Source organism: Pleurodeles waltl, chromosome 3_2, assembly GCF_031143425.1.
Source record: "Pleurodeles waltl isolate 20211129_DDA chromosome 3_2, aPleWal1.hap1.20221129, whole genome shotgun sequence".
NCBI classification, from domain to species: Eukaryota; Metazoa; Chordata; class Amphibia; order Caudata; family Salamandridae; genus Pleurodeles; species Pleurodeles waltl.
Window position 1 is genome coordinate 129,143,576 of NC_090441.1, and position 10,288 is coordinate 129,153,863.

Sequence of the window (10,288 nt, forward strand, 5' to 3'; positions counted from 1 at the left end):
TGCTGGCTCATTGCTATTCTTTCCGAGACAATGAATGAACCAGTGTGTCTTGTACTTGAAGCCTATAAGGCTGCATCAGCTGCTGTAACAAATCAAGTATTGACAAAGAGGAACGAGTTAGAGCTATTGGTATTGTAAATTCTTCACTGGACTTTTCTTGACACATCAATTGAAAATGAAAATTAAAACAGATGCATAAGCGAGCCAATTCAAAGCGCCACAGCCCCCATGAGCATGAGCACGAGGGAGAGACACAAAAGGAAAAAGATGTTTGCTCGCAGTCAAACGTATCGGCAAACGTGCAATTATACATATAACAGGGTCGGTGTCCAAGGCAGTAACAAAACCGCCCCACGGAGGGACAAACGAAAAGCATTTACCAATGATAACAAAGGATTTTTGAAAGGCAAGCTCATTAACGAGTAATAGTGATGGGCGTGCGGTGGGCGTGGTTAAAAGCCCACAGATAGATTACAACAGGTCAAAGCACTTGTGCGCTCGACCTAATGAATAAGTTAGGCACGTCCAGCGCTAGGTTCATCATATCACTTTTTTTCCAAAAGCATTGATGAAGCCAATAGGTCTCACCGATGCAAGACCTATTGGCTTTGTCAATCTTTTTTGCCATGTTGTGCGTCTGCTGTACAGCATGGTTCATAATAAAATAAAATAAAAAAGCGCTGTGATGGAGCAAGTGTTGACTGCGCCATAGCACTTCTTTTTTTACTTTCAGCAATATTGCATAGCAGCCACGCTGCTGTACATGGCTCTTGCATAATTACTACCTACTGGTTTTGCTATTGCTTGTGGTTTTTAGGCAAGGGTTGATTAAGTGATTTTCCCAGGATCACAGGAGGTCAATTATGCTAGATTCAGGCCCATATTTATACTTTTTGACGCAAACCAGCGCCAGCAAAAATCATGCCTCAAACCGACTTACACCATTTTTTTAAGCACAACCCTCATTGAAATGACTCCTGTCTTAGCAAAGGCAGGAGTCATGCCCCCTTGCCCAATGGCCATGCCCAGGGGACTTCTGTCCCCTGAGCATGGTCGTTGGGCACAGTGGCATGTAGGGGGTCCCAAATTAGGCCTCCCGATGCCACTATAAAAAAAAAAATTAAATACTTACCTCAACTTACCTGTACTTACCTGGGATGGGTCCCCCCATCCATGGGTGTCCTCCAGGGGTGGGCGAGGGTGGCAGGGGGTGTCCCTGAGGGCAGGGGAGGGCACCTCTGGACTCCTTTGGAGCCCACAGGTCCCTTAACGCCTGCCCTGACCCAGGTGTTAAAAAACGGCGCACATCAGGCTGTGAGCCATTTTTTAAGGCCCACCCCCTCCTGTGCGTCAAAATGACGCTGGAGTATAAATAAGGCGCACAGGCCATAAAGTTATTTTTTGGGCGGGAACGCCTACCTTGCATGTCAATTTTGACGCACATTCAGCGCAAACAGAGTATAAATATGCCCCTCAATCTTTATTCATCAGTTTCAAAGTTGTGGCATGATCTAAATAAATATACATACATTTGACACACACACATATATATATATGTTTATAATATATATTTTAACAGACCTTTACAATTAAGTCAAAGAAGATATTTGAATAATATTTCAATAATCAATGAGAAAAATAAAGAGCTGATCCAGAAATAAAACACAAATTGGACAGTTAAATGTTTTATTTCTCAACTGACTTTCTCTTATCTGTTTCCATAAACAGATTAAACTTTTAAATCTGATAAGAAATTTTATCACACAATACTTTTTTTCAACAGTATAAGGATAACCCTACTCTTGGTAAGGCTTTCAAAAATTGAATGAAACTCTTAAATATTCCTCACCACGGAAATCTTTAGTAAAAGGCGAAAGATTTATTCGATTTGAAGAGAAACCAGAGTATGCTAATGGCAGCTGCCGACTATTGGGCCGGGAAACGCCGTTCCACAGACTATCAGGGCGACTAGGTTTACTAAGGTCATCATAGAAAACCCTTCGAAATAGAACCAAGTTATAATAATAGTTGTAATACTTTACACCGATAAAACACTTGTTGCCACAGAAAGAAACAAGCGGAGAGCCCAGCAGTGAGAGGAATTATGGGTATGCAAATTTAGTCGCAGGTCACGTGACAGGAAAGCCTGAAAGACATTTTCCATGGTCAAATCGTAATTTCTGCACCTTTAATTATCCATGTAACCAGCTGTCTGCAAGGCGGCAACAAAACCGCCCCAAGTAGATAAAGAATTTTTAAAGGGAAGCCCATGAATGAGTGATAGTGAGGAGCGTGCGGTGGGCGTGGTTAAAAGCCACTGAGAGCTCACACCAGGACAAAGAACTTACACACTCGACCTCGAAAGGCTAAGGTCGCGCCGACAGCCGCTGGCGGAAGTGGACTGTATCGGGTCAGTGGCCCTAATATTGTGGGATGGTTAGAAAACGTACGATTTTCATCCAAAAAACAATGACATACTCTTGTACAATTGAGTCCCGCACCTCTCGTTCTCAGTAGCAAACGAAATCATTCAAAAAATAATAAATCTGTCTCTCTGGTTTATCATTAGGACTATACAAAGAGAAACTAAAAGTGAAGAAACAAAACAAAAACAACTCAAAAGGTGCGTAGCTCGTTCCTAGAATGCTCCATATTGATTGACACAAGACGATTTGGGCGACGATTTGTGATCTTGAGCTGTGAGGCTAATAAAGGTGAATGAATGTTAGCACAGGTTTTTAAAGGGAAAGACAAAATTAATATTCATAGATTCGTGGTCACTGTCTTTTGCTGTAATTAGTGGGGTTTTGCCTCCAAGCGGTGCATTATGGGTATGGTGGCTTTGCCAACGCTTCTTTACGGTGGCCTGCCTGGGGAACGCTGAAAGATTAAAGACTGCAATTCTACTGACATGTGCTGTGGGTTTATCCGACAAAGTCCCAGTAAAATCGCTGCATGTTAAAAATTATAAGGATATTGGGAATCACGAAGGACTTCCATGATCATGGAAAGAACCAAGGCCAGAGTCGAATTCTTTAAGATCTTGCAAATCCAAGGTTACTTGCAATATCCTTATATGTGGGAGCCTGCAGCAGGTGCGCCTCATCAATATGGACGCAAGGGGGTCGGCCGATGAAAATAACCTGCTTCACCCTTGATTTATTGTATTGAAGTATTACTGTTTTTACCTGAAAACAAACAATTCTAAACGATCATTTGATTACATATAAAGTTGCAATATTATATAGACAGCTGAAGAGGGCTCCACTGGTTGATTTGCTCAATGCACGTTTTAGGGGGTGGCTTTTCCCTGAAAACAAACAATTCTGTATAATAAGCTGTTTACATGTAAGGTTGCATTAACACATAGATAGCTGACGAGGGCTCCACTGTTTGAGTTGTGCAATGCACAAGTTTCAGGCTGCGGCTCTTTCGCACACTCACCCTTTTACTCCACTGGGCATATTTCTGGGGGTTTGGCGCAGGTTAGCGCAGCTTGCGTCAAAAGGCAGTGAGGCGCCTATCTATGGCATACAGCACATTCCTGTTTGCAGAATGCAGCACACATAGAAAAAGGAAAAACTGAGCAGAAATAATGATATTTCTCCTCGTTGCGCCTCCCCTGGGGAGGCGTAAGGTTTTAGTGAATCCCCAGTTTTGCAGGGTCTTGTAATCTGGGGATGTGTCAAAAGCCATGGGTGTTGCGTGGAATCACTAACCGTAATGCCCATGGAACGCCTCCCTAATGCAGAGTAAGGCAACACTGCGAATTGCGTTGCCTTACCTTACTCCATATCTATGAGGGCATTCAAAGCCAAGCAAAGTGGCATTACGTGGCCTCATAAATATGGGGGCATACTTATGAGAGGCTTGCGCCACAGGTGACTCACTTTTCTTGACAGTTTGGTGGCACAAGCCTCTCAACCATATTGTGAGGCCACGCAAATCCACTTTGCATGGCTTTCCATGGCCTCATCGATATGGAGGAAGAGAAAGCAGCGCAAGTCGCTGTGTGGCCTTACTCTGCACCAGGGCGGCGTTCCATGGACATTGCGGTGGGTTTGCCCACGCAATAGCCATTGATTTTGACGCTCCTCCAGATTTACTTAATCGCATAAACTTATGGCTCCCCAGAGCAGGCGTGAAGAGGAGAAATATTTTCATTTCTCTTCATTTTTTCCTCTTTCAAATGAAAGAGGAAATCACCTCTCAGAATTGTTTTTGTGCAGGAAGGTGGCCTTCCTGCACAAAGACAATCCTGCATGCAATTCAGGCGCCCTTCCACCATGGTGCAAGAGTGCCTGGATTGGCACTAGGCAGCCAATTGTGCATCAGCACAGTGGGAAAGGAAAGGACTGCACCAAATTTCATAAATACGGTGCATTCCTGTCCTTTCACATTGGCGTAGGGTAGCACAGCAAAAAAGACTTGCGGCATTACTCTATGCCAATTCCCCATAAATGTAGACCATGATTTAGAGGTTCGCACCACAGTTGCTTCACAAAATGTGATGCAACGACAGTGAGAGGGGCCCCTACATTAGGTAACGTAGTGCTCTATTCATGGCATTGCATTATGTCAACTTATGAAGTTTAGGTTGGGCTTTTCCATCATACGCCCTTTTGCAGGTCAGAAGCAAAGACAAAAGAAAAGGTACAGCTCCTCACGTACTAACCTCGCTTCTGGTTAAGCCAAAGCTCGTGAAGCTGGCACTCTCACTCCGATTTCTGGAAGTTTGAAACTGTGGGCCCTTGAGGTACAGAGCAAAGATGCCTTTTCCGATCAACTTCAGTTAAGTTATATTTTCAACTCTCATGTGTATGCATGAATGAGTGCTGTATTTGTATGTCTGTCTGCATGCATGCACAAATGTGAATCTGTGTATGGGAATGAATATTTGCATGCATGAGAACTCTTCAATCCCTGCAAATATTATTCGTTTTTTTCCAATTCCAAATTAAGAAGTGACTGGCAGCTGGTACAGCAAAGGAAGCCTGTGAATCAAGATACAAAATTAAATATGTTAAACAGAGTAAATGTACCTCCATAATATGCAATGCACAGGATTAAATTGGTATCAGAATGGTGGAAGCATGCTCGCTTCATATAAATTATTTTCAGCAGAAGCACAGTGTTGTCCTGTGTCCCTACAGCTTTCAGACTCAAATCTGTGCAGAATCCACTTGTTGTCTCACGACAGAGCCCTTATCAAGCACACACAGGCCCACCTACAAATTTGGTAAAGAAATATACTTTGCATTCCTATTCTCAACCCTGGGAAAACGCATCAACAATAATAATAATATCATGCATTAACAATATATAATATCGTGTTTTATATATCATCCGCTACTGCGTTTTTGATGTTTCCTAGTGCCTCAAATAACCAGCTTGCTCTTACACCTTACCATGGTTCACAATTTATTGGCCATGATGAATGCCAGAGGCTGCTTTTGGATTGACACACACATATCAAGAACCAACCTTAAACTCAATAAGATATCATTAACCAATGTTAATGAAATGTACTAATCAATAATTATTACTTATGAAATATTGAATATATGTTAGACCAATGCAGTAATATGCCATATTGAGAGTTATGAAGTATGTTCTAGCTTTATTAATTGTAGGCCTTAACGTAGTGAGTGTCTTGGCCTATTTTGCCAGGCTTCGTGTAAAAGCTGTATTTCTTAGTGTTTAGTAAAAATGCTGACCAAGAGAATTAAACTGGTAAAAGTCTATTGTATTGTTTAAATGTGCATATAACGGAAGCTTTTCGTGAGAACAGACTGCTAGGAGATGATGTTCTTGCTAATGCAACATTTTAGTTTTTTTGTGAGTGAAACTGACTTTCGAAGGACAAGAACAATGGAATTCTGACTTGAGTAGAAGCTGCAACAATATTGTTACCCCACAAGCCGGATGATGAGGACATTGCAAGAGGAACCAATCAACAATATGAGAATGGAGAAATATTAGAATTCATAGATATGGTATAGTACTTTTATTGGAGAAAGTGTGAACATACGATTAACTGACCAATAGGGAACTAGGGGATAGTTTAAGTGACTTTAATATAACAACGCTAATTCTGGGAGAGACATTCATTTTGACATTTTTAGAGAAGACAGATTATTCTGCCATTTGGGTCATTCCGACATTCTGGCTCCTTGGGCTCATATTTTCCTGACTGAGAGCCTGATGCCTTGCTGATCGACTGATGTCCTGAGGACGAAGAATGATTCTGCTTTGATGACCCATACCGAGCATAGGTATACATCGAAATGTGATTATTATGCATATTTGCTTTTTCTTTCTACGTACCAACTGCGCTGTTTTGATAGAACCATAGTTAGATGATTTTCCAAATTTACGGTACTAAATTGTTTAGCATGAAGCCAAACATGCCGATGCTAATCTGATGTTAGTTAAGGATTCTCACTAATTGAATTATGATAACAGGGACTAATGCTTGGTGACCTTCTCTGCTGAACTTCATGTACTTCATTACGTTGACGCAGCTGACTTTGCTATTGATTTGCACCGTAGCTTTAGAATGTGTTGTAGTTCAAGCTTTGATTAGATTGCATTTCTTCTGCCACTTTGGACAACCAGTGTTGTTTCTGTATGTGTTTCGTTTGATGTTGAGATTAATCTACATGACCTTAGCATTATTAATATAGGGAAATAAACATTCTAAACTTTTACTAAAGGTGTAGTTATTCATGACTGAAAGGTCATGGTGCGTGACAATTACTGACTCCAATGATTATTGATTTTATTGATTACTAGTGATTGTCGATTATTGTGTATTGATTATTTATTATATACTGGAGCTATGGTAAGAACTTCTTAATTGCGAGTCAAAAGGTTCATCGACCTATTCGCGTCCCCTTGTAAGTTTACTTATTAAGGTCAGGCGCGCTAACAGTGGTACCGGCACATGTCTGGGTACTGTTGGGATGGTTGCAATGATATTGTGCGCTGTAAGATGCAGCACACATGTGTTTGGGCAATGAGGCAGGGCAGTTGCAAGGTGTTACTGCAAGGGACACCACCATGACGTAACCCCAGGAATGGTATTGACTGACTTCCTAGTCTCTGATGTCTTGGTCGTGTTGGTAGAGTTAATTTGACTATATGCGAGGGATGTTGTTAGGAGACAACCAGAGGCACAGTCATTAGACATGCCATCCATCCCATGTACTGCATATGTACATGTAGGTATTTAGCCCTGGTGATTGACATATGTCCAGGTTGTGTATGTGTTGTGGTGCATGGCACTACTAAGGCGTAGGTACATTTATAGCTTACGTCAGCATGGTGCTACTTGCTTCATGTGCAATGTGTCCCTCTGTGCTCCTTTGACATGCATTGAGTGTGTCCTATGTGGCTCCCCCTTCTTGCACTTAACAATTTAACATTAATTTCCCCATATCCGACTTACCCTGCATTTGTGGTGTTTCCTGGTAGTCTGCCCTGTCCTGCGATTCCAATGACCAGTTCCTCCGGGATGACTTCTGCAACCATCTCCTCCATCTCGTCCAGGTCCTCTTGTGGTGCTGGACTACCACCTCCAGTTTGCAGTGCTGCCTTCCTGTGCGATGCCATTTTTGTCTTTCTCCTTCGCTTGCAGTCCTGCGAGCGTTTCTTGCACTCAGTTACGGTTCTCCTCACCTCTGTCACACTGTTAATCTTGTCTACTATCTGCTGCCAGATTGCCTCTCTCCTTCCAATTGCCAATTTTGAGGTGACGAAGAGTTGATGTTGATGCTCCGTCACCTCTCTCATCAGTATTTCATACTCCTCCGCACTGAAACAACACTTTCTCCTTTTCTTCTTCCTCCCCTGGGTTGTTTGTCCTTCTGGCTGGTTCCTGGTTAATTTAGGTCACCCTGGGGTCTCTCCTGGCTTTCTGGCTCCATTTTGCCTCTCCTTTGCACTGTTTTGTGCATTGGTGTCTAAAGTTGACGCTATCGCTGTAAAAAATGGTGCATTTCCATTTTGCAACATGTTTATGTGTCTTAAAACAGGTTAGAGTCATTTTTCCGACGTTAACATAATTTTGCATTACCACAAGGCGCAATGGTTAACTTCACAAATGTTGACTCTAACCTATTATTAGCACCACCCACCGTCATAATATAAATATGAACCCCAGGTGGCGTTAAAATATGGTGCTATCCAGCACTAGTCTTTTTGACGCAGAACTGCGTTTGCACAGTTTTGCGTCAAAAAGTATAAATCTGGCACTAAGTCATGGGTCACGTGACAGGAAAGGCTGCACCACAATAGTTTCCCTGCTCAAGTCATAATGTCGGCTCCTTTAACTCTGCACATTTTGAATGGTGCCTCACATGGGCTTTTGTGAGGACTAGTGGCACCCAAGAAGAGGACTTTTATATGCCTACGTCAAAGCATGCTTGCTGGCTCATTGCTATTCTTTCCGAGACAATGAATGAACCAGTGTGTCTTGTACTTGAAGCCTATAAGGCTGCATCAGCTGCTGTAACAAATCAAGTATTGACAAAGAGGAACGAGTTAGAGCTATTGGTATTGTAAATTCTTAACTGGACTTTTCTTGACACATCAATTGAAAATGAAAATTAAAACAGATGCATAAGCGAGCCAATTCAAAGCGCTACAGCCCCCATGAGCATGAGCACGAGGGAGAGACACAAAAGGAAAAAGATGTTTGCTCGCAGTCAAACGTATCGGCAAACGTGCAATTATACATATAACAGGGTCGGTGTCCAAGGCAGTAACAAAACCGCCCCACGGAGGGACAAACGAAAAGCATTTACCAATGATAACAAAGGATTTTTGAAAGGCAAGCTCATTAACGAGTAATAGTGATGGGCGTGCGGTGGGCGTGGTTAAAAGCCCACAGATAGATTACAACAGGTCAAAGCACTTGTGCGCTCTACCTAATGAATAAGCTAGGCACGTCCAGCGCTAGGTTAATCATATCACTTTTTTCCAAAAGCATTGATGAAGCCAATAGGTCTCACCGATGCAAGACCTATTGGCTTTGTCAATCTTTTTTGCCATGTTGTGCGTCTGCTGTACAGCATGGTTCATAATAAAATAAAATAAAAAAGCGCTGTGATGGAGCAAGTGTTGACTGCGCCATAGCAAATTTTTTTTACTTTCAGCAATATTGCATAGCAGCCACGCTGCTGTACATGGCTCTTGCATAAGTACTACCTACTGGTTTTGCTATTACTTGTGGTTTTTAGGCAAGGGTTGATTAAGTGATTTTCCCAGGATCACAGGAGGTCAATTATGCTAGATTCAGGCCCATATTTATACTTTTTGACGCAAACCAGCGCCAGCAAAAATCATGCCTCAAACCGACTTACGCCATTTTTTGAAGCACAACCCTCATTGAAATGACTCCTGTCTTAGCAAAGACAGGAGTCATGCCCCCTTGCCCAAGGGCCATGCCCAGGGGACTTCTGTCCCCTGAGCATGGTCGTTGGGCACAGTGGCATGTAGGGGGTCCCAAATTAGGCCTCCCCATGCCACTATAAAAAAAAAAATTAAATACTTACCTCAACTTACCTGTACTTACCTGGGATGGGTCCCCCCATCCATGGGTGTCCTCCAGGGGTGGGCGAGGGTGGCAGGGGGTGTCCCTGAGGGCAGGGGAGGGAACCTCTGGACTCCTTTGGAGCACACAGGTCCCTTAACGCCTGCCCTGACCCAGGTGTTAAAAAACGGCGCACATCAGGCTGTGCGCCATTTTTTAAGGCCCACCCCATCCTGTGCGTCAAAATGACGCTGGAGTATAAATAAGGCGCACAGGCCATAAAGTTATTTTTTGGGCGGGAACGCCTACCTTGCATGTCATTAATGCAAGGCAGTTTCCAGCATCCAAGAAATGACGCACACGGTGGAATTTTGATGTCCGCGGGGTCGGGCGTCAGAGTTTAAATATGGGGCAAGGTGCGCAAACAGAGTATATCAATCTTTATTCATCAGTTTCAAAGTTGTGGCATGATCTAAATAAATATACATACATTTGACACACACACATATATATATATGTTTATAATATATATTTTAACAGACCTTTACAATTAAGTCAAAGAAGATATTTGAATAATATTTCAATAATCAATGAGAAAAATAAAGAGCTGATCCAGAAATAAAACACAAATTGGACAGTTACATGTTTTACTTTTCAACTGACTTTCCCTCATCTGTTTCCATAGATAGATTAAACTTAAAACTCAAATAAGAAATTTTATCTCACAATACTTCTTTTTCACAGGATAAGGGT

The 10,288-nt window shown here is 42.3% G+C and overlaps 1 non-coding gene across 1 annotated transcript; it reads right to left on the minus strand.

The window, feature by feature from the left end:
* Positions 1 to 1,792: 1,792 nt before the first annotated feature.
* LOC138286799 (U5 spliceosomal RNA) lies at positions 1,793 to 1,908 on the minus strand. Its single transcript, XR_011202075.1, has one exon. It is a non-coding gene; the product is annotated as a U5 spliceosomal RNA (small nuclear RNA).
* Positions 1,909 to 10,288: the final 8,380 nt, after the last annotated feature.